The sequence below is a fragment of the Sus scrofa genome, chromosome 8, assembly GCF_054392235.1.
Source record: "Sus scrofa isolate SSC_HxYL_T2T_F1_AM1 chromosome 8, Sscrofa_HxYL_maternal_Yorkshire_Landrace_v2.0, whole genome shotgun sequence".
In the NCBI taxonomy this organism is placed as follows: domain Eukaryota; kingdom Metazoa; phylum Chordata; class Mammalia; order Artiodactyla; family Suidae; genus Sus; species Sus scrofa.
In genome coordinates, this window is record NC_139390.1 from 87,433,091 (window position 1) to 87,461,009 (window position 27,919).

Here is a 27,919-nt window from a genome sequence, read left to right on the forward strand (position 1 = left end):
AAATGCCACGGGTACCATCATCATGTTCCACAGCTGTCATCACATAAAGAATCATGTCCTGCATGCAAACTACACAGAGTTCAACACTCCCAGTACTTGATCTTTCAACGTAGCGTGCCAACTGTCAATAAAACCAGGAAGGATTTTTCACAGAGAAACATGTCTTTGCCCACACCCCTCTTGCACTGCAGTTAAATTCAATACAATCCGGTCTAAGACGTTCACTCCACAGCACAGTGAAAAGAGGATGCACTAGCAATAAAAGTGATTTTTTTTCTTTTTTTACAATGTGAAAAAATGGGAGGTCCTGTTGTGGCAAAACGGTTTTGGCGGTGTCTCAGGAGCCCTGGGATGCAGGTTTGATCCCCAGCCCGGCACAGTGGGTTAAAGATCCAGCATTGCCACAGTTGCAGCTTGGATCTGATCCCTGGCCCTGGAACTCCACATGCCAAGGGGCAGCCAAAAATGGAAAAGAGGAAAAAAAAGAGGTTTTTGTCCATAGGAATTGTTTTCCCCATAACAGACAACTTTTACTGTAATTTACTTAAAATGTTGTTTTAGTATCAGGTATACAGCAAAGTGATCCTAATATATATTATATATACGTATGTGTATATATATTCTTTTTCAGATAATTTTCCATCAGAGGCTAACACAAGATACTGAACATAGTTCCCTGTGCTATACAGTAGATCCTTGTTATCCCTTTTATATACAGTCGTGTGCATATATTAATGCCAAACTCCTAATTTACTTTTCCCACTTTCCAAAAGTGTTTTATTCACGCTGTTGCTTCACTGCATTCCCCCTTTGCAGTCCAAGGTCACAAGAGAAGTACTAAGTGGTAAAAATTTAGTGACTTTTAAAAAAACATGTATTTCACTTCCAAATCAAAGCAGCTCAACTGTCACAGAGTTTTCCAATTTAGAAATTCAGATTTAACCCAAATACCTAGAATTGGCAATACATATCCAGAATTGTACATTTTGACCCAATCTAGGAATTTGACTTCTATGGAAATACTAAGACATTCACAAAGGTTCATTTATTTTGCTATCATTCATAGTAGACAATAGCTGGAAAGGAATCTCAATTAACCCTATACAATTAATAAAATTCTGGTACATTCACGAGACGAAACACAACTAGACATTAACAATATTTTTGGTGAAATATTTATTACAGCCAAGATAGTCCTAATAAACTAATGAACCATCATCCTTTTTCTTTTCTTTTTTGGCCATCTCCCAGCATATGGAGTTCCTGGGCCAGGGATCAGATTTGAGCTGCAGTTGCACCATAGCTGCAGCAATGCCAGATCCTTAACCCACTGTGCCAGTATGGGGATCAAACTCACAAGCCAGTGCTCCAGAGACACTGCCAATCCTATTGTGCCACAGCAGGAACTCCTATCCTTGTTTTTTTGTTTGTTTGTTTAAGGCACAACAAAAAAGCCAAAGTACAGAAACAGCTGAGGGCCTTGGAAGGTGGTACTGAAGCTATGGAAGCAGTTCCCAGATGTTTTTAATGTGTATATGTGAATATCAACAAAACCTAGGGTGATCCAGTCTCGCAAGGTCCAGTCTCAGTGCAAATATAACAGTGTCTCAGGTCAATAGATTAAATGGTCAGCACACTTCCGCCCCAGTAGTTTCTGGGTTCTCACTGAGGTCATTCACAAGTTTTCCCCAAGTCTGTGGGATCAATGACTGACAACCAGATAGACTCAAGCCCTTCCTCGTGCTTTTTCTCTGACTGGTTCCAAAGGTGTGAGGTGGAGGCAACAGGGCTCAGCCCGGAAAGCTGGGCTCCTCCCTCAGCCCACTCCACCATCGCTGGACCCCCTAAGGGACCCATTCAAGCAACAGCCCTTTGGGCGCCTGTTCACCCAGCTGTGCCCTAAGTTCTGCAACCTGCTGTTACTGTCACCTGTGCTGTTCCACCCTTGGCTGCTGCCCTGCTAGGGCCACCACAGGCGGAGGCTGACCTGTCTCCGACTTCACGTTTCCTTCTCTCTCTGCATCATCAGCGTGACTGGCGAGGAACTTCCCCTTCTCAAGTCCCTCTCGATGGACAAGGCAAGGGGGATCCCACGGGGGGAAGGTGTCCTCAGCCTGTTTCTCCCAGTCCTCCTTCCCCAGACCCTAAAGACTCAGGAAGACAGCCCCAAACAAGACAGAAGAGAGCAGAGCACCTCATCCAAGCCCCAAGAGCTGCCCTCTCCACGTCCAGCCCTATAGCCAGACCCCTTTCGCATCCATGTGGCATCTGGTTTCCTACTGTCACCCAGGAAAAATACAGGTGGTAGCCAGCTCCTGAGGCACAGCAAAACCTGTCACCAAATTCCACACACAGGCACCACAGCCTCAGAGGGACTGAGTGAGATGAAGAAAAACTGTAAAGGCGTAATGGCTAAAAAGTTCACAGCTCATCTTCCTTTTTTATTAAATGATTAATTTTGTTCCAAAGGTTATACGATCTGCATGTATTACTTTGAAAAAAAGAAAAAAGCCAGATGTAATCCAGTGTGTTCGTAAGGATCAAATGACTAGAAACTGAGAGTTCCTGTTATGACTCAGCCAGTTAAGAACTCCACACAGGTTCGATCCCTGGCCTCGCTCAGTGGGCTAAGGATTCATTGTTGCCCTGAGCTGTGGTGTAGGTCACAGATGCAGCTTAGATCCTGTGTTGCTGTGGCTGTGGTGCAAGCCAGCAGCTGTAGCTCTAATTAGACTCCTAACCTGAGAACTTCCATATGCCATGGGTACGGCCATAAAAAATTAAAAAAAAAAAAAAAGACTAGAAATTGGTAACTTACAGAAAAATTAAAGTGATACACTGCCCCCCAATGTGATTACAGTTCAATTGTTAAAAACACAAGTGACTTTTAACAATACCGTTTCACTTAAATCAAGACCATAAAGGGTATAAAAATCTGGAGAAATCTCCACTAGAATGGCTAATATATTTTTCAAATACTATTTTTCCATTTAAACCTCAGGATAAGAGGAAATTATTCTGGGAGACAAATGACTTCATGTTTGGACTCACAAAAAGCTTAACTATTAAAGATAAAAACAATTATTGGAGTTCCCACAATGGCGCAACAGGACTGGTGGCGTCTCTGCAGCACTGGGACACAGGTTCGATCCCCAGTTTGGCATGGTGGGTTAAGGTTCCGGGGCTGCTGCAGCTACAGGGTAAGTCACAACTGTGGCTCGAATCTGATCCCTGGCCTGGGAACTCCATATACCATGGAGTGGCCAAAAAAAAAAAAAGAAGAAGAAGATAAAAACAATTAGATGGTATGGAACATTACATAGACCCTTCACTTTGAAAACAGGATAGACAATTATCTCCTTAGAAAAGAAATTAAGAACTGTAGACTCAATTTTAAAATAACTGAGAGGCTTCCCCTCCAAAGTAGCCTGTGTTCTGACTTCCCTTTTATGGTAACATGAGCATCATTCTCCAGACTGCTGACTGAAGGAAATCTCGGATCATCTTCGCCTTCTTCCTCTTTCTTCCCTTCCAGATCCTCCTCCAAAATCCACTCAGGAAACAACCCACTCACTGGATAGGGCACTGCCTTCAGCTTCCTCCTCTGCTACCAAGTTAACAAAAAGTTAATGCCCATAACATGATCCTGATAAAATTCTTCCATGGCTTCTCATAAGCTACAGCCAAGTGCCAGCTCCTCAGGCTGGAGCCCGAGACCTTGGCAGGGCTGCTGCCAAGGCCTCCCCAGAACTGGGCGCATGGAGGAATGGAGACCCCTGGGAGCGAGGAGCACAGCAGCCCTGGTCACCACTGGCCAGCAGCATGTGACCTCCCCCTACAGCGGGACTAGTGGCACAAACATCACCTGGGGATGTGTTAGAAATACAAGATCAAAGGCCCTGCCCTAGACCTTCGGAAACAGAAACTCTAGGGCTGGGGCCCGGGAGTGACAGATATACAAAGATGGAGAACCTGCCCCACAGAAACCCTCTGGTCTACCACGCTGACTTCCTCACCGTTCACGGATTAGGGCTGGTGCCTCCCTCTTCCGTCCCTTTGTTCACAGGACAGCTTCCTTCCCACCACGCATCTCGATCCTGTCCACCCTCCGGAGCACAGATGGAGCCCTTCTTCCACCATCCGATCTTCCCTCATCGCTTGGACATGTTCTCTTCATCTTCTGAACTCCCACAGAACACAGACTCTGTACCATGCTCTCAACCCTTGCTAAAAGGACCACAGAGCCAAAAGATGAGCACACCTCAAGCTTCTAGGGTAGGGACTACAGGCATCATCAAAGGTGCCAACGCGAAGCCAATGGAGGTGACGGCCAGGTGCCATGCATTCAGCAAGACACTGAAGTTCTCCCCAGGTCAGAATTTCAGTGAGCAACGCCCCAATTTCTTTGGAGCCTGGGAGGAGGAGAGCAACAGCATACTTAACACAAACAGCTCTTTCCTGCTCTAGGGTTTGAACCCAAACTGAGATGGGAGGAAGGGCTCTCAAAGACCCGGAGACAAAACAGACTGCAGTAAGCCTCCCTTTTGGAGTACAGTTCACTGCTCTGCACATTGGCAGGCAGGTGTGACCAGAGCAGCCCTGGTGCTGACAGATCTCAGTATGTGATGCCCTGGTCCTGGCAGATCTCAGTATGTGATGCCCCAGGATAGAGGTGCAGCACACGGTAAACACAACGCATATCTATTTTCTCCAGAATTCCATAGTCATGCCATATGAGGCGATGGGAGGGATAATAAGACCCATTTCCTCTCAAGAAGGGTAATATCTGTCATTGGCAGATGACACCAACTTCCCTCTAAGTCTAAGAAATCTGCAAAAAAAAAAAAAAAAAAAAAAAAAAGCCATGTCTAAGCCAGGCTCAGAGGCTATGGGTCCGTCTATTTCACACCCTGTTGTTCCTCTCAACGCCAATGTTAAGACATTTCTAACAAGGTCTTCCCTGTTACAAACCCATGTTTTGTTTTTGTTTTGTTTTGTCTTTTTAGGGCCATACCTGCGGCATATGGAGGTTCCCAGGCTAGGTGTCCAATCAGAGCTGTAGCTGCCAGTCTACACCAGAGCCACCGCAACGCCAGATCCAAGCTGTGTCTGCGTCTTACACCGAGCTCACGGCAACGCCGGATCCTTAACCCACTGAGCAAGGCCAGGGCTCGAACCTGTGTCCTCATGGATACTAGTCGGGTTCATTAACCACTCAGCCATGACAAGAACTCCCCTATGTCATTTTTAACCTCACGTGTATCTCCTCTTAAGCTATAAGCAACTGGAAGACAGGATGCTGGACTTACTTTGACGCTCAGGTTATCTAGATGGTGCTGAAAGGTAACCACGCATTAGCTGGATCCTGCCAACCCCCCTTCTGGTTTTAGGGCTCCCATTTCTCAAAATGTCTCCCCACCTATGGGAGGTAAATCTCGTTTTTGGAAACGTAGGTCATTACGTACTATTGTTATACCACTTATGGTTCCATCAAGGCTCCAATGCATAACCTCACATGTGTTAGTCGGAGTAATAAAAAGCAGAGTACACTCCCCCAGTGCCTCCCAGTTCATATCCCTATGGAGAGAAGCAAAATGTCCCTCCCAGCGGTCCAGTAAAGACATGGTTGGGAATGACTCACCCATGAATCACCCTCGGAGCCCAGTCAGTGTGATTCACAGATCTGCCTGTCTGACAGGAAGGTTCCACCTCCAAGCCGTAGGTTCAACACAAGGCCAAGTCTGAACAGCACACCCTAGCCAGACAATTCCACCCAGCTACACAAACCTTCATTCAACCGGCAAGGCAAGAAAATGCAATCTCCTAGTGGTTTGTAAACAGACACAGATATGCAGTTGAAACTCACACCTGGCCCGTTCATCTTAAAACAGTTTCATATAAATACACACTTAGGTCCAAAAGAAGAAAACAGATTATGACAGCTTATGAGAGCATCACAGGGCTTTCTGCTGCCAACCAGGTTCACGCCAGTGTTTCTGGACCAGTGAGTAATGAATACAGCCAGACACCAACCCCACTCCCACTCCCACCCCCTGCAGACCCTTGGGGGGCCACTGTGGAGAGAGGGGACTTGCTCTCCCACACAGAGGAGCGACCCTAAAGCTCTCACCAGTCCCTGACAAAAGTCCCCCTAACACTTATCCTGACCAGAATGAGGCACGTGTTATCTGAGCTCACAGCAGATAAGAATCCATCCAGGCTCCAATGCACGTACCAGGACCAGAAGCAGCTGCTCCCTGTCAAACCTCAGCCCCAGGACAGCTGAGATTCCATACAAATGCCCAAGAAAGCAAAAGGGTCTAGCGCCTCATCAAAAGTCCTAGAACAGGAGGCAGCTGTTCTCCTGTGCCTGTGGCACAGCTGGTTAAGGATCCAGCATTGCTGCAGCTGTGGCTTGGATTCTATCCCTGGCCCGAGAACTTCTATATGCCTCAGGCATGGCCGAAAAGGAGGGAAAAAAAAGTTCTAGAACAGGTGATCCCTTGTGGCTCAGTGGGTTAAGTATCCGGTGTTGTCACTGCAGCGGCTCATGTCGCTGCCATGGTGCAGGTTCAATCCCTGGCCCAGAACATCCACATGCCACGGGCGTGGCCAAAAAAAAAAAAAAGTTCTAGAACAATGATTCCCAGCCATCATTGGGACATCGCCAGTGATCTCTGAGGGACAAGGACACTTCCCACTGAAGTGTCCATCCCTTCCCACTGGTATCCTTCCCACCAGTTTCGAATGCATCCATCCCATCTGCAAAAGAAAAATTTCGTCATTTGTGGGTTGTCTCTGTCAATGTCACAGATGGGTCTCCAGGAGGTGACAGTACGAGCCAGGGAAAGTGTTATCCAGTGACTGAGAACTGAGAAGTAGCCATGGTTTCTAAAATCAGAAGTCTTCGAGAGTACGAAAAAGGTTATACCTCTGGACAACAGCAGAAGCAAAGTTTTAAGAGCCTGGAATCCAATCTGAGCTTCAGTGTCAACATGCAATATTCAGCTTTCTGTGCCTCGGAACCCTGGTGGGCCAGAGATGCAGTGGGGGCGGGGGGCTCAAGTAACAAGACATGTTACATCTTTGGACAAAACCTGGTACAAAGCAAGCCCCCCATCAATGGTAACAAACACCATCGTCTTCACTGTCAGCCTCTGTCCAGGTGTGCTGCATTTTACAGGCTTTTCTACAACATCAACATGTGCAAGAGAACTCAGAACTCTGCCTCCAGCTCCAGAGAAAGAACTAAGGCTCAGTGTGATTTATTTATTTGTAGTAAGAGAGTAAGCAACAGATCAGAATTAAAACCCAGGTCTTCCACCTGGGATCTTTCCACACTCCCACTCTGCCTTCTGGGTGAACAAAAAGACAGGAGGGAGTTCCCGCTGTGGCCCAGCTGTCACAAACTGGACTAGTATTCATGAGGATGCAGGTTCAATTCCTAGCCCCTGCTCAGTGGGTTAAGGATCCGGCATTGCTGTGAGCTACAGTGTACGTCACAGACGCAGCTTGGCTGTGGCAGCCACAGCTACAATTGGACCCCTAGCCTGGGAACTTCATACACCATAGGTAGAGCCCCAAAAAGACACACACACACACAAAAAGGAGATAGAGGCCGAGGCAACTGACATCATCCCCCACCATCCCATCAAGCCATGTGGTAATATGCCAAGTCAGCACATGTGAGAACAAGGCTTACACAAGGACCTTGATGCAGCCCTGAGAGAAGGTCTTAACCATCGCTGGCCCCCAGGCAGCCTGAGACAACAGGCATTGCTTTCCTCCAGCAAGCACGCACAGGCACAGCTCAGCCCTCTCAGAGAGGCCATCTCTGTCAGCCCCCCGAGATGGAGGTGGAGCAGCAAAAAGCAGGCGCGTTTATTTCTACAGGGCTCAGGGGGTTGGAGGGCCGTTAATGACATCAGGGAGGAGAGCATCACAGCAAAGCATCACCGTGGAGAAGACACAGAACGGCTGCTGACATCAGCTCTGAGTCCTGCTAGGGCTCAGTCAATGCCAAAATGTTTATCTTATCTCTGCCTCCTCACACAAGCCTAGGGAAAAAAGTCAAACACCCACAAATGTCTGGCTAAAGGCATGATCTGAGTGTTTATAATCTGCCACAACACAAAAGCAGCAAGCTCTCCAACTCCCAGGTGGTTGCTAGCCCACAAAATAAAAGTCACAGGAAATAAAGAGGCTGAGATGTAAAGGTTAAAAAACAGCAAGAATGTTATACAAGGAAAATACTAGAAAACTAGAAGAGATTCAAAAAACAAAAAACACCTTTGATGTCAAAATTGCCCTTTATAACCCTCATCCTAAAGACAGACTTTAAACCCTGCAAACCCAGGTCAGGTTCTCCACCTCACACTCTTACACGCAAACCAAACCTGTCAAACAGCATCAGATAATGCAGAAACCACTTCTGCCAGGAAGATTCCCCCTGAGAAGACAACTTCATACCCACCCAGCTTGGGGATCTTAGATTTCAGCTGCTGAACCCCAGGGCAGGTCAAGAATGGAGAATCAGCCTGGTCTGACCAGGGTCAAATAAGGGGAACTGAATATGTGCTAAGATGATGCCAACACTTAACCCTTAGGCAGGGCTAATGCTGCACCAGCCTCTGGGCAGCATGCCCCACAGATGCGAGCCCACTGCATTCTCACAACAGCCTTATAAATACTACTATGCTGCCCATCTTAGAACGAAGGAAACTAGGGCACGGGGAGGTAATTAACTCACCCGAGGCCACAGGGCGAACCGCCCAGGGGATCAGGTTCTCCTGCCCGTGCTCCAACAAGATGGGCTACTTGGCCAAGAGCTTCAAAGACCTCTTTCAGGCTACGCTCTGGAATTGATCAAAGGGCCGAAGGACTGAGAAAAGGAAATAATCCTTACCAAGGGGTTTCCAGGAGCTCTAAAATGTGCCTCTGTTTAAGAACCCAGGTTCTTCATGTGGCGACTCATGTCCTGAAAACTAGCGATGCAGGACCAAGTGTGTTCTCCCCTCTAGCCAGCCCACAGGGATCTCCCAAGGCTCTCTTTCAGATTTACAGCTTGCATTACTCAGATCGCAGGCTTTTTAACAGGCTGTTCTCAACTGCCCCCCCCCCAAAAAAAACAGATCCATTGTTAGTTTTACTGATGACATCAGAGCATCCTTGGGTGAACGTGCCAGAAGACACTATCATGTCAGTTTATGTTATAACCCAGAAGGTGGCCTTCCAGCCCACATATGGATGTGAGTTGATTCCAAGCACAAACTTTAAAACCTAAGACTGCTTCCCAAGCTGGCCCTGGGCAGCTGGACTCCTCAACTGTGAAGCCTTCTGCTGCCCTTCTCTGTTATGCTGGGGAACGGTCCAAGGGATGTTTATATTAGCCGGCTCAAAAGCTCCTTTCCACCCAATAAATATTACTTTGCTTCCCAAGTGCTACATGAGATAGAGCAAAATTCCAACTCGTGCTAAACCGGGTGGAATTACTACAGAGCCTTATAAAGTGCTCAAAAGAAAAAAAATTAGCAAGCCTTGTACGTTCAAAGGAATGTCCATGAAAATAAGATTCCATTAACCTACAATAAATAAGAATATTTTTGGAAGAGAAATGTTACTGTAAATATTTTCAATGAATGCCTTCTTGACAACACTAGTATAACAGTTTTTCGGTTTTGTTTGTTTGGCCATGCCTGCAGCATGTGCAAGTTCTCAGGCCAGGGATGAAATTCACACTTCAGTAGCAACCCATGCTGCAATAGTGACAACCCCAGATCCTTAACCTGCTGTGCCACAAGGGAACTCCAACAGTCTCTTAATATATAAAGTGTCCCCTCCACCAACCAATAAAGAAAACTGAGGCAAAATGCAAAAGACATTTCTTCAGATACTTTGCACATAAACTGTTCTTTTTACCAGTTAACTTCAGAATGTAGGGGGATCTCGGACTTCCCGTCTGGCTCACAGCATAACTACTCTGCGTTGCTCTGACAAAATGTAGAGGATCTGTCAAAAACCTCACCTAGCATATTCCCAAAGAGTTCACCTAACTGTGTGCATGTATTGCTCTTGGAATCCTAATCAGTTCCGCCCACCCAGTGACTCAAACTGAAATATTAAGAGATACGAACAGCTGCGCTCATCCACCACACCAAGAATAGCTTTCAGGAAACCAAGCTCCAGTCGGAAAACTCCATTTAGTAATAACCCTTCTCAACTTGAGAGAACACACGATGGGAAACTCCTCTCAGTCATACAAATGCCTGAAAAAGCTTTTCTCCCAGAAGTAAACAAGTAAAATGATGTTGTGGCATGCACACCCCAGGATTTTAAGCTTGTGTGTGTATATATTGGAATTCCCAGGATGATGAACGCTTACGAATGCCTTGTCAAACATTACCCTTCAAGAGAACATTCCTGGGCATCTACCCAGAGGAAGCCATGACTTGAAAAGAAACATGCACCCCAATGTTCACTGCAGCACTGCATGCAGTAGCCAAGACATGCAAGCAACCCACATGTCCACATATACACACATAATGGAATATTACTCAGATATATATATGATATAAATCTTCTTTACCCATTCCTCTGTCGATGGACATGTAGGTTGCTTGCATGTCTTGGCTACTGCATGCAGTGCTGCAGTGAACATTGGGGTGCATGTTTCTTTTCAAGTCATGGCTTTCTCTGGGTAGATGCCCAGGAATGTTCTCTTGAAGGGTAATGTTTGACAAGGCATTCGTAAGCGTTCATCATCCTGGGAATTCCAATATATACACACACAGTGGAATATTACTCAGCCATAAAAAGAATGAAACAATGGCATTTGCAGCACATGGATGGACCTAGAGATTATCATACTAAGTGAAGTCAGATAGTGAGGACAAACATCATATGATATCACTTAAATGTGGAATCTAAAAAAAGGATACAAATGAATTTGCACAACAGAAAGAGACACAAACTTTGGAAAACTTATGGTTACCAATGGAACAGGTGAGGGGGAGGGGGGAGTGGACTGGGGGTTTAGGATGGAAATGGTCTAAAATTAGTTTGTGATGGTGGTTATTATACAACTATAAATAAAATTCATTGAATTATTTGAAAATAAAGGGAGGGAACATTGTCAGATTACAGTTCACATACCATGACGCCCAGGCCAGAGGGTGCAGATCTGAACTGAAACACTAAGTCCTCCCAAGCCTGGGCTCTCTCCTCTTTCCAGTGGCTTCCTCACTCTCCTGTCCCATCCTACCCTAAACCTCCCATCCATGGGTAGAAATACAGCCAAGTTGAGGGGTGGGACAACAGTAGGTCCAAAAAAAACCACAAAGCATGACATCTGACAAGTGTCCACTGGCAGAGACACAAACCTGCTAGGGGACAGAGTGAAGAAATCCTGGGAGGGGGTGTTCCCACGGTGGCTTAGCAGTAATAAACCCGACTAGTATCCATGAGGATACAGGTTCAAACCCTGGCCTTGCTCAGGGGGTTAAGGACCCAGTGTTGTGTGAGCTGTGGTATAGGTTGCAGACGAGGCTCAGATCCCGAGTTGCTGCGGCTGTGGTGTAGGCCAGCAGCTGCAGCTCTGATTCGACCCCTAGCCTGGGAACTACCATATGCTGCCAGTGCAACCCTAAAAAAGCAAAAAAAAAAAAAAAAAAAAAAAAAAAAAAAAAAAAAAAGAAGAAGAAGAAGAATCATCTGGGAGAGAGGGAGTGAAGTCCAGCGCTGGGCCCTGGAGAAATCTCAGATGTGCCTGCCAACAGCAGGAAAAGAAGAGCCTAGCTTGGTTTAAAAGCAGAAATAATGATGCCCACGTGGGCAGGGTGCAGAAGCAGAGAGAATTCATCTGCCTAGCAGAGAACCCCAAGCAGCCATAAAGCGAAGCAAATCACCTACGGGACTGCATGGACAGAGGTAAAAGAAAATGAGCAACATTGTAAAGAGAGACAGTTAGATATTCAAAACACAACCCCCCCAACCTGTGAAGTTCATACTTGGATGGACCATAAAGATACCAAAAGTTCACCCCCATCTCTAGCAAGGAGAAGGTGCACACCGAGCAGCTCCTGGGCCAGGCCTCTGCACATATTATTACTTCATTTAATCCTCACACCAGTACAATGATATTGGAGCACACATTTTCACTGCTGGGCTGAACCGTATCCCCCCACAATTCATATGCTGAGGTCCTAACACCACAATCCCTGAATAGGACTACCGTATTTGGAAAGGTAAGGGGGGGGGGTGTCTTTAAAAAGGTAATTAAGTTAAAATGAGAGTATAAGGGTGGGCCCTCATCCAGTACAACTGGGGTCCTTAGATGATTAAGACAAAGACACACGGAGGCAGAGTATGGGAAGACACAAGGAAAAGGCAGCCATTTTCATGCCAAGGAGCGGGCCCTCTGAGGAAACCATGCAGACACCTTGATCTTGGACTGCTAGCCTCCAGAACGCTGAGAAATAAAGCAAATGCTGCTTCAGCCACACAGTCTGTGATGCTTTGCTGTGGCAGCCCCAGCAAACTAGCACAACTGTTATGCAGAAAAAAAAACAGTGGAGCTCAGTGAGGGTGAGTAACTTGATCAAGGTCACATAGCTAATATGCAGCAAACGTGGAATTTGAATCCAGGTCAAAATCCAAATGATTCTTTCCAAGTTAAGCATTAGCCAGGCACAAAGCAAGTACTCAACAAATCCTGGCTACTTTTTAAAAATTAAGTTTAATTTACAAAATGTCAATTTCAGTTTATAGCAAAGCGATTCAGTTACACATGTGTATTAAATACAGGCTACTCCTGAATGACCCCCCAATGATTATCAAGAGAATGCAGAATACAGAGATAGAGCATTGTGATACAAGGTGATAGGGGCTATAATTTCTAAATGCTGTGACAGACAATACCACTGCGTCAGTGACTCTATGGACTGGAGTTAAGTTCAAAAGTGATGGAAACAGAGTTCCTGCTGCAGCTGAGCAGTAATGAACCCGAATAATATCCATGAGGATGTGGGTTCGATCCCTGGCCTCACTCAGTGTGTTCAATATTGCCGTGAGCATTGCCGTGAGCTGTCGTGGAGGTCACAGATGCAGCCTGGATCCCGAGTTGCTGTGGTTGTGGTGTAGGCTGGCAGCTGCAGCTCTAATTCAACCCCTGGCCTGAGACCCTCCGTAGCCGCAGGTGCAGCCTTAAAAAGACAAAAAATAAAAATAAAAAAGTGAGGGAAATGCCCCAATTAGGTGATCTATGAGAGGGCACAGGTGAGACCTGATGGCAACCTTGCCTAAGGAAACAGAGACCAGGACAGAGAGTTAGGATAGAGTTAGGATAGGCTACTGTATGCCTTCATCTCCATGCAATCAAAAGTGGCGGCAGCACAGTAATTTTTCTTTCCCTGCTTTCCTCGGGATCTTACCTGTTATCTGGCATACAGGCACAAAAGACAGGATGACTTTTTTTCTTTTTTGGCAACCCAGGGCATATGGAGTTCCCGGGCCAGAGATCAGATCCAAGCCACAGAGGCAACCCTATGCCAGAGCAGCAACAATGGATCCTTAATCCACTGTGCCAGGCCAGGGATGGAACCTGTGTCCCAGAGCTCCAGAGATGCCGCCGGCCCTGTTGCACCACAGGCAGAATTCCTAGAATGACTTTTCAATACCCCTCATTTTGGTCATTCCTAGCCCAAAGCTATACTTGGCACCCTGGTTAAGGAAAGGAGGAGGCACTCCAGGCTCCTCTCTTCTCCCAACACACTTCTTCATTCCAGCCACTGCTCTTTTTTTAACCAGGGAGCAAAGGAAAACAGGCTGCACAAGAGATCCTATGGATTCTTCTGGGAAATGATCAGTAAATGGGGCATTTAACCAGGAAGGGGGAAAAAAAAAAAAATCACAAACAGGTTCTCAATTTTCAAACCATGAGAGGACAATAAATAGGTAACATGACAGCTGGACTGAATATAATTTAATCTTTGATGACTCAAGGGGATTTTGTGGATCCTTGGGGTAATCATTCTAAGTCTTAATCATTGATGTAAAGAACCTCCACACATGGAAATTCCTGGGCAAGAGAATGCCAACTAATGGGGAATTTACTATGTAATGAGAAGCTCTGTGGCTTGTATTTGAAAAAAGACTTGATGCATGTTTTTTGTTTTTTGGGTTTTTTTGGCTGCGGCTTCATGTGGGATCTCAGCTCCCTAACCACAGATTGAACCCGAGCCACAGTGGTCAAAGGGCAGAATCCTAACCACTAGACCACCAGGGAACTCCCCAGCTTGATGCATGATTTGTTTTTAATGTCTGTAATATGACTCAAACAATACAGAACAAGGACATATAAGAACCTAGATACATATAAAAGTTATACTTATTTTCTAATTAGGGGTTTTTGACTACACCATAGCTATGAATCATTTTATTATGAGACTATGCTCAAGACTCTTGCTCCTAAAAAAACAGGCACTAAGTAAAATTCATTACATCCCAAACTCTAACGACTGTTTTCTTAACCAGGAATAAGGAATTCCTGCTGTGACAGGAGAAAGGAATCAGCAAGTGGGTCCCCCAGGAGACTTTAAATTGATGTTCATAGGGCATACTTGAGGGTTATTCAGCCATGGGTTTACACTGCTTCCAAACACTGAAAACCATCAAGAAGTATTGTACAATGAAAGAAAGCAAAGTTAAGTATTGCCCAGCTCCTCTCCGTGACTCATTCATTGAGCCTGAAATTAGGCTAGCAAGAGTCAGCAGCAATAGGTGCTGGGGGTTGGGAAGAAGAAGGGGTTTGCAGAAGAGAGAGTCCAGAGAGGAGAAAGATGCCACCCAAAGGAACACTCCATCAGAAAAGCACCTTCCACCAAAATGATGAACCTCTCAAGGGCAGGAGTCATCGCCATCCTTTCCTGAATAATCATCAGTGACGGTACTGGCCAATTACAGGTGTTAATCCAGTGTTTGATATGTGATCTAACCAATTTAAATGGTTGAAAAATCATCCTGAAATAGTGAACAAACAAGAAGCAATACAGAGAACTCTACCCAATAAGAAGTAACACAGAGAACTCTACCCAATATTCTATGATAATCTAGGTGGGCAAAGAATCTGAAAGAGAATGGATGTGTGTACATCTATAACTGAATCACGTTGTTGTACAGCAGAAATTATCACAACCTTGTAAGTCAACTATACTTCAATTAAACTTTAAAAAAATCCATTAATTACACTGTAATTTTCATGCCTTAAATACAATTTTTCACGCCTTTAAATACAGTATATTCATATATAATATTCTTCCTGATTCTCTAACAGCTTACCTGTGTTCCTTCATCAGGAAAACAATCTAGTTTATATGTCCTATTATTTAAGACCCATTCCCTTGAGCTTTCAAATATGTTATTCCCTGGCCCTCCACCCCATCACGATTATTTTCACATTTGTAATTGATGCTGGGGAATTAGAAAAGCCTCCAGTGAACAAAAGCCACAGGTTAAGAGAAGAAAATTGTCATGTTTTTCATTTTACCTTTAACACAACTCTTGATAACCTCTTGATACATCTGTCATCTTTTGTAGGAGCCAATTTAGCTTTTTTTTTTTTTTTTTTTTTTTTTAAAGGTACAGACAGGCAGATCTCAGATCTTACTCAAAATTCTGACACTAGATTCATAGGGAGACAAAGTTCTCACCCAGAATGCCTAAGTAATTCCTTCTATGTAGATAAAAATAAAGTCTGCAGCTCACACACATTAAGGCTTCACTTGTGTTTCATGCAGCCTACATGGATTATAATACGTTGAATTAATATTTTGCAATATTTATCTCTGAAAGTTAAAGACTGGATTGAGAAGGGAGGTCCTGGTTAAATAAAGTTCAGAAACAATGGGTTTAAACCAAGCTAAACAGGCTTCTTTACTTTCAGACTTCCTTTAATATAATTGCATGTACAGTATATTTCTATTTATTTCTAAGACAAAACAGAACGTGTCCTGAGTTACAGAATGATTTGATGGTTTACTTCAGATGCGACTTTCATGGAGCTTCTTTCTATGGGCATGAGCGTTTCCCCTGAAACACACTGGCAATTTCTGGACTGAATCCCAGCTCATGTGTAACTTTAGAAGACCTAACAAAAGACACGCCCATTGCTCTGCAGCCTGTCAGGAGCGAAAATGGATGGGACAGAATCACGCACACACACACACACACACGTGTTCTGATGTATACTTAATAATGGCACTATATGGCATGGGAACACTTGGTTGTGGCTTATGCCAGCTTCGTTCCAAAACTATTTGCTACTTAGATGTCGAATTATTCATGTGTCATGATGACTAAAGGCTACTAAAAACAGAAAATATCCAGGATGCCTGTATTTCTGCAATCTTCCCAGATACAAGTGACATCACAGTTATTCCACAGTCCACTCTAGGCATGAACCTGGAGCCTATGATACCTACAGCGATCGGGAACCGACTTCAGAGTATTCAAAAGCCCTAAAATCACAATCAAGACTCCATGTGTCTGTGCATGTTTGAAGAAAGGCAGCTTGGGCTTTTATTAGCATACCCAAGAGGTTCCATGTCCCAAACTGTATTTTTAAAACTCTCGCAATGAACCAGTAGTTTTCTAGCTTTCCTCTGGTAATAGTTCCAACACAAAACAATTGTGTCAAATCAAGATCCTCAAAAACACCGCAAAGTGTCCTGATTAAAATATTGCCAATGAGCCCTGACCAGGACATTAGAACCTGTGCACAAATAAAGTCAGAGTTGCTATTTTTCTCCCTGTTCCGATGGGCTGGGGTCTGGTGAGTCAGCAGAAATTATGTAACGGTGCAGCAACAAAGCATTCCAGCACATGTTTAAAAAATAACATGGAAGAGTTCCCTGGTGGATCAGTGGGTTAAGGACCTGGCATTATCACTGCTGTGGCTCAGGTTCAATCCCTTGCCCAGGAGCTTCCACATTCTATCAGCATAGCCAAAAAAATAAAATAAAATAATAAAAAGGAAGTTCCCATTATAACTCAGAGTAAAAGAACCCAACTAGTATCATGAGGATGTGGGTTCAATACCTGGCCTTACTCAGTGGGTTAAGGATCCAGCATTGCCATGAGCTGTGGTATAGGTCACAGACACGGCTCAGATCCTGTTGCTGTGGCTGTGGTGTAGGCCGGCAACTGCAGCTCTGATTCAAGCTCTAGCCTGGGAACTTCCATATGCTTTTTAGGGTACAGCCCTAAAAAGCAAAATAATAATAAATAATAATAATAATAATAAATAATTTAAAATAACCTAGAGTTCTTCAGCATATCCATCATTTAAAAGGCATTTACGAAATAAATGTTTGCTGAATTAACGTATTCCAAATTAGAAGGGTTTTAGTTCAAGTGTCACTTTTTTATTACTCCATGGGAGCCAATGAAATTAAGACAGCACTTCCCACATCCCCTCCCACATAACCACGAATTCCTAGCGTCAAGGACACCTACCCTCTGGAGGTGTTTACTGACCTGGCTTGCTCACAGTGGGCTCAAGCCAGCCTCTCCAAACTCAAATCTCCCCACACCTAACAATGCAAAACCTAAGCTCCTTAAGGCGCCACTGAAGGCACCCAACCTTCCCCGCCTCATCTTGCACGTCTGCTCGCTGAAACCAACTCAATGCCCCAATACACCCTTTACGCTCCTCCTAGAATCCCATACATTACTCAGACACTCCTCATGCCCCACTTTCCATGAAACCTGTTCAACCCCATTCAGCGTCCCGTGACCTCATGACCCAATATCCTACACCTACCATCGAGTTTCTCAAATGGTAGCCCAGGAGACGGCATCAGACTCAGGATGGAATCTGAGTAAAGACAGGAAACTGTGTTTTTAATGAGTACCCTAGATGACTCAGTTCCCTAAAAGGTCAGTAACTGCTCCCTAGGTCTAAGGCTTACCTCATGGCCCATCACGGTTATTCTAACCCTGGCTGCACACTAGAATGACCTGTGCGGCTCTGAAAAATCCCAAACACCCAGCCTCTATCTCAAGGTGAATTAAATACAATCACTCCATCTTTTTTTTTTTTTTTTCCTAAGCATCAGCATTTTTGTAAGGTTTCCCATTTGACTCTAATGCACAGTGAAGACTGACTGTCCCTATTCTATAATATCCACCTCGCAATACGTCTTATACATCCTATTATGGGTCTTCTGTTTTTATATTACATCAGTTGGTTAACTCTGATTTTACTTCTCTGGTGCTTATGTCCTGTCAAAGTTTATGTCTAGTCTCAATGGTTAAAAATCTGGTGTTACCCTTCGTAATTCCTAGTGACTGCAACAGAGAATAGGTGAGTAGCAGATATTTCTTCTTTGATAAATAGCCATACGCTCTATTCTCCACCCCAGACCCATTACTCAAAAAATAAACCATTTATCTTTTTTGGCTATCTTACCAACGCCACCAGTACTCACTTTCCTTTCCCTACACTCCTATCAGGTTACCCTTGTGTCTGTATCTGCTTCAACTAGTCTTATAAAATATACCAATGCTTGGGGGGAATCCTTTCATAATGTACACACAGATCAAATCATCATGTTGCACACTTAAATATCTTACAACTTTGTCCATTGCAATTAACCCTTGAACAACATGAGGGGTTTGGGGCACTCACTCTCATGCAGTCTAAAGCCTGCGTGTAATTTTACATTGACCTCTCCACCTAGGCGACTCTCCATCCTCAGATTCAGAACCAACCACAGACTATTTAGTACTGGACTAAGTATTTATTGGGAAAAAAATCTGTGTATAAATAGACTTATACAGTTCAAAGCAGTGTGGTTCAGGATCAACTGTATACCTCCATGAAGTTGAAAGGAAAATTACCAAAGCTTAAGAGTACAATCCATTCGAGGGAGATCCCGTCCTGGCTTAGCAGTTAATGAACCCGACTAGCATCCATGAGGATGAAGGTTCGATCCCTGGCCTCACTCGGTGGGTTAAGGATCCAGTGTTGCCATGAGCTGTGGTGTAGGTTACAGATGAGACTCTGATCCCGCATTGCTGTGGCTGTGGTGTAGGCCAGCAGCTATGGCTCCAATTGGACCCCTATCCTGGGAACCTCCATATGCTGCAGGTGTGGCCCTAAAAGACAAAATAAAAAGAAAAAAAGTATAATCCATTAGAAAATACTAACATTAATTAGCATCAAATTTATATTTTAAAAAGAATGAATTTCTAACAATGGAGAATTGGGAAGTTTCTGATCTAGGCATGAGCAGAAAAACTAGAGTTGAGAATGGAAAAGATGCTAATGCTGCTCAAACAGCTGAAGTGAGTGGCAACTCATTTAGCTTTTTTCCTCTTTTGTCCTAGAAAAGCCTTCATTACATCACCTCAAAATTTGCCTAGGTGTTCTCCTGGTGACTCAGCAATAATGAACCTGACTAATATCTGTGAGGATGCGGGTTCAATCCCTGGCCTCACTGAGTGGGTTAAGCATTTGCTGTTGCCATGAGCTCAGATCCTGTGTTGCTATGGCTGTGGTGTAGGCAGCAGTTGCAGCTCTGATTCAACCCCTAGCCTGGAAACTTCCATATGCTGCAGGTATGGCCCTTAAAAAGAAAAAAAAAAAGTTGCCTAGCACCAATCAGCACAAAATATTACAAACAGTCCAACACTATGCAAGGCAAACTAGGCCACACATTCTGAATGGACAGATTTCCCAATTCATAATGTTGGCTCTTTTAAATGATTCCAGAAGTTCATGCAATTCCATTTTACAATGGATACACTTAAAAGCCTAAGGTAATGGCTAACCCTCCAGCAACAGCGTTCCTTGCATTCATGAAAGACTGCTGCTGCTCCTGTCATGAGAAGGGGGAATAAAACCAAATACCGAGTTTTCAATCAGAGAGGAACCACTAAGTCACGCTGCAGACTCCTGCGGTTTGAAGGGCATGCTGTCGCCACACCCACCCCAAAAAGTACCACAGCAGCCACACACAAACTCAGAACACACAGAGGACACACTTGAGGTCAGTGAAGAAACTACTACTGACAAAGGAAAACCCGGACAAAGACTTAAGCGTCTTAAACAAATCTAACTCCGGGATGCCAAAAAGAGTGTACCTTAACAGATCCAATACATGGCCTCACAGAAATGATTACACATAAACATCTCTGTTCCCGCTTTCAGCCCAGGGCTCTTAACTTCTCACCCAGCCTTTTGTTCCAACCCACAGAGTTCCCGCCAGCCTGGCAAGGGGACTCCCAGCTCTCAGCCACTGAAAGCCCCACCCAGCACCCAGCCAGCTGCAGGCTCCCCTCTCCCGCCCAGAGGAGAGCCACAGAGCACTCCCCCAACCTGGGAGGCCAGGGCACCGACCACAGATGAGAACATCTGCACCCCCAACTAATGACTCTCAGATAACGCGTTGGCAAATTAGCATAGCTTTTCCTCAAAAGACTGTATGTTTGTTTATTATTTACAAAAAGGACAGAACAGGGAATTTCCAGGGGAGAATCTGGGGAAATAACAAAGTCTCAGAAGGAACCTAGCCTAAAAGAAGAGATCCAACGAGTGAATTAGGGCAGGGAGGAAGGGCCAGTGTTCAAAATTAGAGGGGAAATGTGGGGGGGGGGGGGGTGCTGGGAGTTCCCGTTGTGGCTCAGCAGTAACAAACCCAACTAGTATCCATGAAGATGCAGGTTCCATCCCTGGCCTCACTCAGTGGGTTGAGGATGAGGAGCTGCCCTGAGCTGTGGTGTAGGTTGCAGATGCAGCTCAGATCTGGCGTTGCTGTGGCTGTTGTATAGACTGGTGGCTACAGCTCCAATTTGACCTCTAGCCTGGGAATGCCATATGCCACAGGTGCAGCCCTAAAAAGGCAAAAAAAAAAAGTGCAGAGGCTGACCTACAGCACAGAACCTCTGGGTATCCTGGACAAAGTAAGTCCCTGGAGCCCACTGTGGACCTGGGGGACAGATTCTCTGCCGAAGGACTATCCCCAGCCTCACATGAGCTGGATTCTACAACTGACCCTGCCAAGCAGAAACCTTGTAAATGTGCCCAAGCTGTTATGATCTCCATATCAACATAAAATTGCACAGCCTCAGACAGGAATTGGGACCTAATGTACTTAGCTCCTCGAGTTCTGAAAATCCAAGGAGCTGAGGCTAAAAACTAAGCCCTCCGCAAATGGTCAGCCTCCAGAAATGTCCTGTGGAGATTCTGCTATTACCTTCCCAGGCTGGAAAGGGGCGACAGCTTGAATATTGGAAAGCAGCTAGGTACAGATGCAGGACCAATGAGAGCTGGGCTGCCAACACGTCAGTAGCCACGTGACTCTTGAGCCCCGAAATGTGGCTGGTCTCCAAGGATAGTTACTGGGAGTGGAAAATGCACACTGGATTCTAAAGATTTGGTTTGAAAAAAAAAATGCATGATATTTATACCGATTACAACTTTAATGTTGAAATGGTAATATTTTGGATGTGCTGGATTAATGAATTCTATGATTTAAATTCATTTCATTCATTTCACCCTTTTTTTTTTTTTTAAACGAAGTTCTTAAATAAACGTAAACTATATACAAGGCTTACTTACGTTACATCTTCAGCAGACAGCAATGAGCTACTCTTTGATTCAACTCTGGCAGTTACCTACTTGGGGCAAGTTATTCTGAGCTGCAATTGCTACAGGAATAAAATAAAGATAGTAGCTCTTAAATGAAATAATGTTCTTGGCACAATGGGTAGCTGGAAGTTTAACAAACTGACTGATTATAATTCACTCAGCAAATACCTGAATACTTATCAAGAACTAGATATTTTAAGACAAAAACCCTTGCCCCCATAAAGCTTATATTCTGAGAAAAATTAACATTGAACTAGATACACTATTGCATTTGGAGTGGATAAGCAATGAGGTCCTGCTGTATAGCACAGGGAACTATATCTAGTCACTTGTGATGGAACATGATGGAGGATAATGCGAGAAAAAGAATATATATATATATATATATATACACACACACATATATATGTATGTAGACCGGATCACTTTGCTGTACAGCAGAAATTGTCAGAACACTATAAATCAACCATAATTTTAAAATATTAAAATCTTTTTTAAAAGATATTAATAGGATTATTTCAATAAAAAAATTAAGTTAGAAAATAAATAAAATAGATATTGCTATATATTACTGGATCCCCTAAAAACAGAGTAGGGGAAGTTGCCATGCAGTGCAGCAGGTTAAGGGTCCTGCATTGCAACAGCTGTGGCCCAGGTAAGCAACGGTATTGCAGGTTCAATCCCAGGCCCCGGAATTTCCATTTGCCACAAAAACACACACATAAAACAACGCACAGTAGGTAGTAAGTGCTATGTGTAAAACAGTAGGCAAGGGGGAAAAAGAACAGGTAAAGGGTGCCAAGTGAAACATGGTCAGAAAGGCCTCCCTCTCAACAGCGCTGGAGCAGGGAAGTATGTTGCCATTATCAGCATCAAAAAATACTAACCCAAAGGATACAGGTTTCTTTGGGCGGTGGGGGAGGGGGAGAGAGATAAAAATAGTCTAAGTTGCGGAGTTCCCCTCGTGGTGCAGTGGTTAACGAATCTGACTAGGAACCATGAGGTTGTGGGTTCGATCCCTGCCCTTGCTCAGTGGGTTAACGATCCGGCGTTGCCGTGAGCTGTGGTGTAGGTTGCAGACGCAGCTCGGATCCTGCGTTGCTGTGGCTCTGGCGTAGGCTGGCAGCTACAGCTCCGATTAGACCCCTAGCCTGGGAACCTCCATATGCCGTGGGAGCGGCCCAAGAAATGGCAAAAAGACAGAAAAAAAAAAAAAAAAACAGTCTTAAGTTGTCTGTGGTGATGGCCACACAGGTCTGGGAACATACGAAAAGCCACTGAATTATACACTTAAAACAGGTGAAACATACAGGTGTGAATTATGCCACAATAAAGATGTTCAAAAACACACTAAAAAATTCACCAAAGTTGATTCACATGTAACCACACCACATTCCATGGAGTGAGATGGAAAACAGCTCCCTTTGATAAAGACATGATTACAAACCACCAAGCAAGCCATGGCCCATGGACCATGTTCATTCTTGCATGGGGCCTGCCCCAACCAGCCTGCCCTCCTCTCGCAGGCCCTTGGTGGGGTGGCAATCTTCAGGAAACCTCTTTTACATCACAGCTTACAATAGCCTGGACAGGGCCGGGCACCAGACACAAGAGCAGCTGAATGACAGGCTAGCCAGTGACTTCCCAAGGGCCGGACCACTTCTCTCCAGACAATAGTAATTGGCTGAGCCTACCACATTCTCCCAGGAAGCCAACTTAAGAATATGGAAATCCTCAGACACTACTACAATGATGAGCCTGGGGGGACACTCAGAACTGCAGCCCAAGCAAACAGATGCTATCGGTGCTACGTGGACGGACACTGGCAGAGGGAAATCAAGATGATGGACACAGAGCAGCAAAAACTGGAAGACCGGCTGGGGTACAAAGCCTTTGGCTCAAAACTAGACTGCCCTATGCTCCCAGGGATTTTCTGGCTCTGGTTTCTCATTGTCTCCTAGTGTCTGCCAAGCTGAAAACATTACCTTTGATTAAGGTTTTTCAGCACATCTAAGAAGCCAATGAGTGAGTCCTGCTAACTCTCCTGCGGCCTCATTCCTTCACCTCCCCTGGGCTCTCTGCCCCTGCCACCTGGACCCACGGCCTCTGACCTCACAGTAAAGCCTCCTCTCCGGCCCCAGGCTCTCCTTGCTCCTTCAGAGAAACATCTGGTCATTTTTCCTTAAACAGCTTATCTGCTTTATTTCCTGCTCCAAAACCCCAACTTCTCTCTGGTTCTGTTTTAGGACAGAACTTATAACCTCAATCATCCTTCTTATAGGCCCTAATATTTTCTCCTACATCCTAAATAACCCTGGATCTACAAGCTGTTCCCTTTTCCCACACACTTCCATCCCTGGTAAATCCCACCTTCTCCAAGGAGCTTTTATAATTACAGCAGGGATCCATGAAGGTCCCTTTTCTTATAATACAGTAAGAAAACATAGCTCTTCATTTCACAGGCCATTTCTTTCATGTGTTTTCTTTCTTTTTGTTTGTTTTATGACCGCACCTACAGCATATAGAAGTTAGCAGGGTGGGATGGAATCGGAGCTGCAGCTGCCAACCTACACCACAGCCACAGCAATGCGGGATCCAAGCTGCATCTGAAACCTACACCACAGCTTGCGGCAAGGCTGGATCTTTAACCCACGAGGGAGGCCAGGGATCAAACCTGTGTCCTCATGGATGCTAATCAGGTTCACTAACCACTGAGCCACAATGGGAACTGCTAGACCGTGAATCCTAATAAGATGAGCCATTATCCTTTTGCATTTCTCCTTCACTAAGACAAATCATGATACAATTCCCATGAACTGCACTCAGTGAAGACCTGTTCACTAACCAACACTGAATGGAGAAATGCTAAGATCCTCACAATTAGAATTCTGAACCGCTTTTTGTCAGAGGCAGAAAGAGTCTCATTCAACAGCCATTCCAATCTTCTTTCCTTGCCTTCCTCTACAATGAAGGCTGGACCACAAACAACTCTTTCCCACTTTCCTGCAGCAAGGGGAAGCGGCATGAACACTGCAGCCAATGACATCTGAGCTGGGGCTGATGGGAGATTCCTGGGAAAGACTTAGATACAGACTTTTCCTCCTTACTTCTTCTTCTTCCCCTCTTTTTCCCTAAGACCAGGATGTCCCTAAGACTAGGCCGTGTTGCAAACCATGGGCAAAAGGCCATGAAACGTGCAGAATCCTCAGCCTTCAAAACCAACCATCAACCACCTACTATTGACTTACTATGTGACGGGGGCGGGGGGGGGGGGGGGAATCAACCAACCAACTTAGTCAAGGTCTGTCAACCAGCTTCTCCATCCCATGTAGCCAATTGTTACTGATGCACTGCTCATCAAGATATAATGGGATAAACACTGCACTAGAAACTAGAGAAAAAGGCACAGCAAACCGCCCCCAAGGCTGACTCACCCTGGACTTCGTACACACCCACCTTCTTTAGTGATAGTCTAGCCTCTAAGGAGACAAAGAGAAAAGTATCACCTGCACTCTAATAAGATCAAGAGACACACAAGAGGGTGGTCCCTACTTACTGTGTTTATAAAAGCCAGAGTAGAGCTACTCCCTACAATACTTTATCAGCAGCTTGTCAAAGAAAAGGCCAGTGATGTTACCGTTTTCAACAAGAGGCCTCCCGTTCTTTTTGATAACACAGTCCTGGCTGATAGTACAACAGCCCTTCCCAGGTACAAAGCATCCAACAGAATGGAGTGCCTTGCAATTTTTTAGATGAAATCAATGGGAAGTGATATCATGAACCCCAAACGTCCAGACTGAATTTGTCACAAGAGCTGGTTATGTAAAAAAAAAAAAAAAAAGGAAAAATATGGCATCTTGTTCTTAAAATAACAAAGACTTCTAATAGCACAGCCTTGGTTTTGCTTCAATAATATGGACTGCTTGTATTTTTATCACTTGGGAAGGCTTTAAAGCTATCATTCTGAATGGATCTTCACATTCCTTTAGGGACTTTGTTCTATTAAATCTAATAAAAGAATGTACAACTTGACTGTGTAGCAAAATCACTATTTTTACTTGTCCTTTTTCCCGGTATTTTGCTTGATGTGAAATAAATGAAACATTAATACCCAACCTTTCTCATGCTGAACAGTGAAAATTCACCCATACTATTTATCTCTACTTGGAGACAGACTAAAGAAAAATTTGTCTATTACTTGCTACATGTTAACTATAAACTGTCATTAAAGAATGATAATAGAGGAGTTCCTGTCGTGGCGCAGTGGTTAACGAATCCAACAGGAACCATAAGGTTGCGGGTTTGATCCCTGGCCTCACTCAGTGGGTTAACGATCCAGTGTTGCCATGAGCTGTGGTGTAGGTTGCAGACGCAGCTCGGATCCCGCGTTGCTGTGGCTCTGGTGTAGGCTGACAGCTACAGCTCCGATTCGACCCCTAGCCTGGGAACCTCCATATGCCGCAAGAGCGGCCCAAGAAATGGCAAAAAAGCCAAAAAAAAAAAAAAAAAAAAAAAAAGGAATGATAATAGTCAATCAAAAGAAAGAAACTGCTGGAGTTTCCTGGTGGCTCTGCAGATTAAGCATCTGGCATTGTCAGTGCTGTGGCACAGGTTAGATCCCTGGCGCAGGAACTTCCGCATGCCATGGGCGTGAGCCAAAAAAAAAAAAGAAAGAAAGAAACTGCTAACCGCTCTGAGCTTTTCTTTCCATCTGGAGGCAGTTTGAGGCCCTGAGCCAACTGTGCCCCAGCTCCTCACACAGGCCTGTCTTCACACATTGAAGATTTATGAACTCAACTTAGGCCAAGACAACTTTCTAACCAGACTCCAACCACTTTCACCTCCCAGGAGTTCTGATTTTGACTGTTTTCATTAGAGATAAAGTACTGTGGCAGGAACCTGCAGAGGAGCTGAGATGGGAGATGGGGACACATGGTACAAAGCTACAAAAGGCCCTTCCTGCCTTCCCTTAGCGGCTCCAGAACAGGACAGCCAGCCAGCCATCAGAGGCCTGGATTTCCACATTCTCATCTGCTGCTTTACTGCTATCAGCCAATCTGGACTTCAAGGGCAGCCAACATTCCAAGAGCCAGACAGGAATTCACTCAGCAAGTCTGAATCCAAAACCGGAGAGCCAGGCGCAGCTCTAGGCACTAGTTGGGGAACCAGGTCAGAAACCGCCCTCAAGGGGCTAAGCGTCTATGGAGATCTGGAATGGGAGCCAGGGGAGGTGCAGGACATTTTTAGGAATGTTTAGGGTCCAAAAGGACCAGCGGATCAAACCCATGTCTTCATGGATACTAGTCAGGTTCTTAACCCACTGAGCCACAATGGGAACTCCCAGCAGGACTTTTTTTTTTTTTTTTTTTTTGGTCTTTTTGCCTTTTGAGGGCCACTCCCAAGGCATATGGAGGTTCCCAGGCTAGGAATCCAATCAGAGCTGTAGCCACCGGCCTACGCCAGAGGCACATCAACGCAGGATCCGAGCCGCATCTGCAACCTACACCACAGCTCACGGCAACGCCGGATAGTTAACCCACTGAGTGAGGCCAGGGATCAAACCCACAACCTCGTGGTTCCTAGTCGGATTCATTAACCACTGAGCCACAACGGGAACTCCCCAGCAGGACTTTTAATTCCTGCCTTCTACAAGAAAACTGAGAATTACTAAATTCAAATTTAGACAAACTGAAATATTTTTAAACTAACCACGTCTTCAATAATATTGTCTGACTTTGCCACATGACTTAGGGCAAAATTCTTTTTTTTTTTTTTTTTTCCCTTTTAGGTCCGCACCCATGGCACATGGAGGTTCCCAGGCAGGGGTTAAATCAGAGCTGTAGCCACTGGCCTATGCCATAGCCACAGCAACACAGAATCTGAGCTGCATCTGACCCGCGCCACAGCTCACCTCACTGCAACACCAGATCCTTAACCCACAGAGCAAGGCCAGGGATCGAACCTGCAACCTCATGGTTCCTAGTCGGATTTGTTTCCACTGCACCATGATGGGAACCCCAAGGGCAAAATTCTTAACTTTCTGGCTACCAAACTCCTCACAGGTGAACCAGGAGAAAATTTATTTCAGGGAGAAGACATTCAGAGTACCATCACCAAAAAAATAAGAATAAAAATTACACCTAGAAAGAAAGGGAATGGCTCTTTGTGAAGAAAATAAGATGCAGTACAGTCTGGGGGCATAAGATAAATAGTGAATGTAAGCAAGGGCCCAAACCAGCACTGATAGCAAAGCATCCATTCCACAAAACAAAG

The 27,919-nt window shown here is 44.8% G+C and overlaps 1 protein-coding gene across 17 annotated transcripts in view; it reads right to left on the reverse strand.

Annotated features, from left to right (window-relative positions):
• Nucleotides 1–27,919, reverse strand: part of ARHGAP10 (Rho GTPase activating protein 10) — a 349,411-nt gene that overhangs the window by 298,647 nt on the left and 22,845 nt on the right. Inside the window, exon 1 of one of the 17 annotated variants that reach the window (XM_084972714.1) lies at nucleotides 8,906–9,066. The exons of 15 other annotated variants lie outside the window; for them this stretch is intronic. The gene's annotated coding sequence lies outside the window, so the exon portion shown is untranslated. Of the gene's footprint in view, nucleotides 1–8,905; nucleotides 9,067–27,919 lie in introns of those variants that run through there. One more of the 17 variants, XM_084972719.1, reaches the window with a different exon arrangement.